The sequence below is a fragment of the Ambystoma mexicanum genome, chromosome 4p, assembly GCF_040938575.1.
Source record: "Ambystoma mexicanum isolate Mex_15411 chromosome 4p, UKY_AmexF1_1, whole genome shotgun sequence".
NCBI lineage: Eukaryota > Metazoa > Chordata > Amphibia > Caudata > Ambystomatidae > Ambystoma > Ambystoma mexicanum.
In genome coordinates this window covers 671,423,933-671,429,932 of record NC_090927.1, presented here as the reverse complement: position 1 = coordinate 671,429,932, position 6,000 = coordinate 671,423,933, and positions in this window count along the sequence as shown.

Here is a 6,000-nt window from a genome sequence, read left to right as displayed (position 1 = left end):
ATAGGATAAACATTGCAAGAACCCAGATGTGTCCTAGAAGCAAGGCCAGAGTTATTTGATAACGCACCTGTACACAAGCGATTTCATCCACTTGATTTGGCTTTGCCTTAGAATTGTGCAGCTATGGACAGACATAGTTGGATAATTGGAGAGAAAAACATAATACAGCCCAGAGAATGACTGCCACATGTTTGCTGGGCCACATTCTAAGATTTAAACAGGATGTACAAGTATATTCAGGTGTGGGTGATTTATTTATTTATTGGGCACTTGTAAGGCACTTATACATCAGGTAAATTGTGTTTCAATGTGCCCGCAGGGCAAGAGAGGGGAACATGTAAAACAGCAAGACAACGGTAAATGTGAAATGCAGAAAAGAAAGGCGGTCCTACTAGGCCTTGTGAACATTTGGATTGTGCAAGTGCAGAGAGAGAGAGATAAGGGAGGAGAGTAAGTGCTGGGGATCCACAGAGGAGTGACCATAGCAAGGCAACTGGTAAGTGTGGAAGTCACTTACGAGGCAGGCCAGTAAGTGCCAGGCAGTGACCCCAAGAAGGAAGAGGAGTCACCAGCCCACACAGTGAGTGCAGTCCTGTGCGGCGAGAGGCAGCACAGGTCATGAAATCCCCTAAGGAAGTGCAGAGGGAGGGCGGATGCTGCATGGTGATCGGATAGAAGGCCAGGACCCAGCAGGACACATAACGGCCCAGGCCACCAATTACAGATCTGACGGGGTTTAGCAAGGGAGAGAGATGGAAGGAGGATGAGAAGAAGAGGAAGGTCTTGAGGTGTTTGTGGAACCTGTGGAGATCCGGCTCAAGATGGAGAGGGAAGGGGCTGTTCCAGAGGAAGGAGCCAACTGAGGAAAGAAAACGGCCACCCGAGAAACGCTTGACAAGCAGAGTTGGAGTGGGATCTGTGGGGAAGAGTATATGGTGAGAGCAAGTTGCAGACAGCGCTTAACAATGGTTAATAGATGGACACTGGCTCTCTGCATAAATACCAGGACTCTGGAAGAATGAGATGGTGGAGTGGGCCACTGCTGAACTTCAAGTTATGCAGAAAAAAATAATTGGAGGATGGTGAAGCGGCAGTACAGTATTGGGTGTCCGATTAAAGATTTGCAGAGCACACAGGACACAAAGCCTTCAAGGGAGTAAGAAAGATACAAATGAAAACTTTGATTGATGAGGTCGATCGATGATATTAAACTTGAATTGTGGAGCTCAGCTGTTATCAACATGTTCAAACTGAAAAGATTACAAGAAATTTGTTTAAAATCGGTTCCGTTGGTTTATTGTGTAGTAAAAATCAATAAAGAGATTTACAACAAAATTAAAATCAGGGGGTCTCAGGTTTACCACATTTTGCACCGTACACCTTTCAGTGTCCGGTTGCCTGTGGTTTTCTGCAAGGCTGCCTGATCCAGAGTGGCTGTGCCATGAGCCTCTCATTCTGGTCTACTGCTGCCGAGGTTGCTACAAAATCATCAATTTTCTACTGTTTTTATTGTATTTAATTTGGTTTCCCCACACTAGCACCTGTGCTGTTCTGCATTTTGCACTCTTTATGCTCCAAAATATCATTTTGTAATTGGCATAAATAGTTTATTTTACCAGTGGGTCACGTGATGACTCCGATTACATTTTTAAGATCTACATTAAACAGACATTCTTGACATTTCGTGTCGACCTTCAAGGATTAGGTCTGGATTAACACATAGAGGTCTAAATGTTGTTGCAGTCAGGTTAATTCTCTCTTAGCAGGGGATACCAGTAAGTGTCTTTGAGGGAGCCTCCATTAAGGTTAGATGACCTGATATAAGAAACTCTTCAACTATCAACTGTATTCACTCCATGACTTAAGCTAATTAAAGTGCAACTTCCGTTTTGGGATAAGGGAACGGACACAGTAGCATTTGACTGAAGAACAGTTGGTCTTCCTTTATCTTCCATTTCATCTCCTCCTCGAAGACTTACCTACCCTGTCCACTATGTGCTTTTCTATTTCCTCTAGTTTCTTAAACCAACCAGCAAAAGACAGTTACTAGGGCTCAATGAAAACTACCTGTGTGTATGAGCTCCCATCCAGTAGTGCATTGGAAACTTAATTATGCTGAAAGCTACAAAGGTTTCCACCTCTCCCCAGGACTAAATAGAATGTGAGAAGTGGTTGACTGGCTAGGTTGATACCCTTGGAAATCGGAGCACGGGAGTTCTAATATGCTTCTATATATTAATACCCAGAAATAATAAACACAAGGCAAACATCAGAAAGCAAAACATTTTAAATTCAGAATTGAAATTAAAGCACAAGCACATTTATATTATTTGCTTAACGTGGAAGCCGAGCTCAAGAGCAAAGGAGCGCTTTAAAACAGGATAGTGGCAGAATGGATTTTATACAGTGATGGGGGAGCAGGATTTGTATTGTTCCATCAGGTTTTGCTGAAAAAGCAGCCTTTTTAGAGTTTTGCGAAACTGGAGGACGACGAGGGCTTCTGGAGCCTCTGGCAGGATGGAGTTTCACATGGTAATGGTATGGCAGGAGAAGCACTGCTTGCAAGTCTTGCCTTAACGGGCTAGCTTAGACTGAAACCTTTTGATCGTTTTGATACCTGAGGTATGGAGTTCAGCCACTAAGTAGATTGGTGGTCCATGCTTTGTAGGTGATGAATGCAATTTTCAATATAATCCTGGTGGGGAGGGGGAGCCAGTGGAACTCATGTATCATGTAGTGTTTGGGGTATAGTCGAATTTGCAGGCATCTACAATGAAGCAGACTGCTGCATGGTGGGTTGCATTTCGGGTGGAAAGTTGTGCAACTGAAATCCAGTAAGTAGGGCGTTTTCCACTATGTGTGCGATTACGAGGGCCTACACAATCATGCTTAAGTCATGCATGGTGAGGAAGGGTTTGATTTTTGCAGAGTGTGGAGATCTGTAGTCACATTTCTTTTTTTTTTGCTAAGTGCTTCTGGAAAGCAACCATCAACAATGAAGGCTCAGGGATTTGGAATAGTCTAACAGCTGAGGGGTGAATCCTTCTAGGCACGTCATTCAGCCATTGTTGCACGTGTTGCTGTTAGGTAGGAGGACTGAGAAAGACGAAACTGGTTGTGCTGGGGTTTAGTAGGTGAGGTAGGGGTCCACCAAACTGAAAATACAGTGGAGTGTTGTCAGTATTGATGGATGGCTATTTTGTTGTCATGTAGGAGAGTTTCCAAGGGTTCCATGTATATATTGGGGAGAAGATGGAACACTGGAGGACCCCATCCATGCCTGTGAGTTAGATGGATCTGAAAAAGCTCACCTGTCAGGCCTGGTGTCTGCAAGATAGGCAGGATGCAAGCCATTTTACAATGGATCCAGAGAAGCCCATGCCTAGGAGGCAATAGTTGTTAATTCACAGCGAATGGTCCACTACTTGGATGGTGCATTCCCAGTGCTGCATTTGGGGCAGAAGCTGGACTGGTAATCAGGGAGAAGGCCCAGCTGGCCAATTTTGGCACAAAGTTGGGCCACAACTACTTTCTTAATAGGTTTCCCGATCAACGGGAGGATTGTGATGGGTCCGTAGTTGGCTAGGTCCTCTTGGCCAAACACGTTTTGTTTTCTTTCAGTAGGGGTTGTATGAGGTCGGTCTTCAACGTGTCTGAGAATGCAAATTCACTTGGGGAGGCATTGATAATATAGAGGAGTGAATAGAGTGCTGGGACACAGAGTTGTTTAATGAGGGAGTCCAGAAGGAAGTGGACTCTGTAAATGGTAGGTTTAAAAGGAAGCAAATATGTCCTTAGGAGAGATGTGAAGTCGGTCCAGGAGGACAGTGTCGGGGGAGGGGGATTGAATGGCCGGGCTCTGTCTGGTTAGAGGATAAGACCTCTGATCTGATACATTTTGTTAATGAAGGTGTTGATTCAGTTGTGCTTCTCTTGTGTAGCCGGTGCTTTCGTGATAGGCGTAGGCTTGGTGTGGTGCTGGACTGCGTATCAGGCTTTGCTTTTGTAAAAAGCTGCCTCAATGGTGGAAGTGTAGTGTGAGAAACCAAAGGGTGTCTCTTGCTCAGGTGGCCAGGGCACGGCCATCACCTTTGGATCCAGATCTTTGGGGTGGACAAGTGCAGGATGATCACCTGGGTGAGGGGTCCTCTGGGGGTAGAGGTGAGACATCCAATGACAAGACGCAGTATCCCCCGCTTCACAACACACCCCTACCCAACACTTCCTCCACCTTTATAGGTTGTTTTAAGTCTTTTCCCGTTGCACCCTCCCCAATTCCAACATGTACACATCAAATGGAGGCGTAGGAGAACAAACAACATCCTATATCTCACGTCAAAATCGTTCTGCTTCTTCCGACGATATTTTTACCACCTCTGGAAGAAAAAAAAACTACAACTCCCACAATTTCTATCGCCACTCTAGAAATCCCATTTACCAAACCACTGGGACGAAGAAGAGGCAAGAGGGAGCTATGAAGATTACCCATAGAGACCAATGCACTAGGGATTCCTATTGGCAGTCACCATTATGTCCTGGCAATGAGGCCAGGCAAGGTCAGGCATCCCTTTACAATCATTCCCACCTGAAACCTGTTAACTCTCCCAGGAAGAATAGCTGGGGATGCTGCACAGAGGCCAGGAGGAGATAATTCGAACTGCAGAGACCCTGGAAGGCCTGAGGACTGCCTAATTGCTGTCCTGTGAGTACAGGGGAGGCTGCAGTGTGGCGAGGGAGTGCTCCACGGAGCCAAACCAGGGGCAGCTGGGGGTTATCTAGCAGCTCCCACACCAGAGCTCCTCCCCTGGGCAAAATAGGAAATCCCAGGCCTTTGAGGGGCAAGTGGCAAGACCCTGACCTCAATAAGTTATCCCCTTTATCTCCTGTAGCTCCCAAAACCCCAGAATGTTATATAGGGGAGGGGACAAAGTCGGGGCGAAATAAAAGTGCATTCTGGAACATGAAGTCCAAAGACTTAAAAACTTTGCAAATCAAAAGGGGTCAGAGCCCGACTGAGGGAGACCCTTGAGAGGACCGAGCAAAAGAAATAGTGCCTTCAAGATTGCATTTGATAGACAACAGCCGCAGCTGTGGTATCAGACTTGGCTCCCAAATCAAGGATACAAATAAAGAAACCAACACAGCCGGTGAGTTGAAGTGGGCAAGCGACGAATAATAGCGATACAGTATAACAGAGTGGTCTGGCATAGCGACAGTGCCCAGTCTAAAGTCTCTGTTGAGCAAGTACTGATGTAAGCCTAAAGGATATGAACTGTGTTTGGCTTCACAGCAAGAGAAGCCTAAGGAAAGTGAATCACATTGAGTTGCAAAGTGAGAGGGTCCGAGCCTGACTGAGGGAGACATGTGATGAACTGAGTGATTGAGAGGTCCGAGCCCGGCAGAGGGAAGCCTGTAGCGAGCTTTGAGTAAGTCTAAGTGGTCCTGTGGAATGCGCAAGGCTTTTACTATAGACCTCCGAAGTCTTCGATATCAGTAAAAGGTCTGAGCCTGGCTGAGGGAGACCTATGTGAACTTTTTGTTGAACTGTGAAAGAACTTTTGGAACATTGCAAAAGTGACTAACGTGGAAGGCCGGGCAGGCCTCGACCCACGTTTTGAACTGGCTTTGTTTTGAGAACCTGAACTAGAGGGGGTCCTCCTGTCTACGGTGGCTGCCTTACTCCGTGCTGTCAATCGTAGGGAGAACTGACTCAGCCATTGTGATCCTTTTTGTTATAAACACAGAATTTCCTTTACATACACCTTTTTCCATGCACACATTTGTTGTAATAGCATGCGGGCAGGCTATAGGTTTATTTAGTAAAGGCCACTTTATTTTGACAGACATGACTGGGACTGTGTTATTTATTATTTGATGGTAGAGCGTGATCTCATCTTCAGATATAGGGCCAGATAGGAGTTTTTCCAACCCTTGTTATTCAATAAACACCCTTGAACCTTGCATCCCTTGTGTCTGTCTTCACTTGTGATAGCATCCCTC